This window comes from Phaethon lepturus, unplaced genomic scaffold, assembly GCF_000687285.1.
Source record: "Phaethon lepturus isolate BGI_N335 unplaced genomic scaffold, ASM68728v1 scaffold41396, whole genome shotgun sequence".
NCBI lineage: Eukaryota > Metazoa > Chordata > Aves > Phaethontiformes > Phaethontidae > Phaethon > Phaethon lepturus.
Genome location: NW_010544788.1, coordinates 1,842 through 2,133, shown reverse-complemented (window position 1 = coordinate 2,133; position 292 = coordinate 1,842). Strand labels below are relative to the sequence as shown.

The following is a 292-nucleotide window of genomic DNA, read 5'->3' as shown; positions in this document are numbered from 1 at the left end:
TCTCCCCCCCCACATGGCTGCTGGGGGGCCTGGACCACCGCGGAGGTGATGCTCGCCGTGCCTCAGTTTACCCACCCAGAGGCAACCACCCCCTCTTCTGGGCAGGAAGCCGTGGGTAATTGTGTTGAGGCGATGACTACTCGATTTCCCGAGGGAATGGAAAGCAGAGCCTGGCCCCAAGCAGGGAAGGGAGGGTCTGGGCTCGGGCTCCTCCCCTGCCCAGCACACGGCAGCAGGCTGTGCCCCACCAGCCACAGCTGCCCACCGAGCCAGGGGTTTCCCCCCCCGCCGG

General features: G+C 67.5%; 1 protein-coding gene across 1 annotated transcript in view; it reads right to left on the bottom strand.

The window, feature by feature from the left end:
* Positions 1 to 292, bottom strand: part of LOC104622116 (annexin A6) — a 5,779-nt gene that overhangs the window by 4,817 nt on the left and 670 nt on the right. The gene's annotated exons all lie outside the window — the stretch shown is intronic.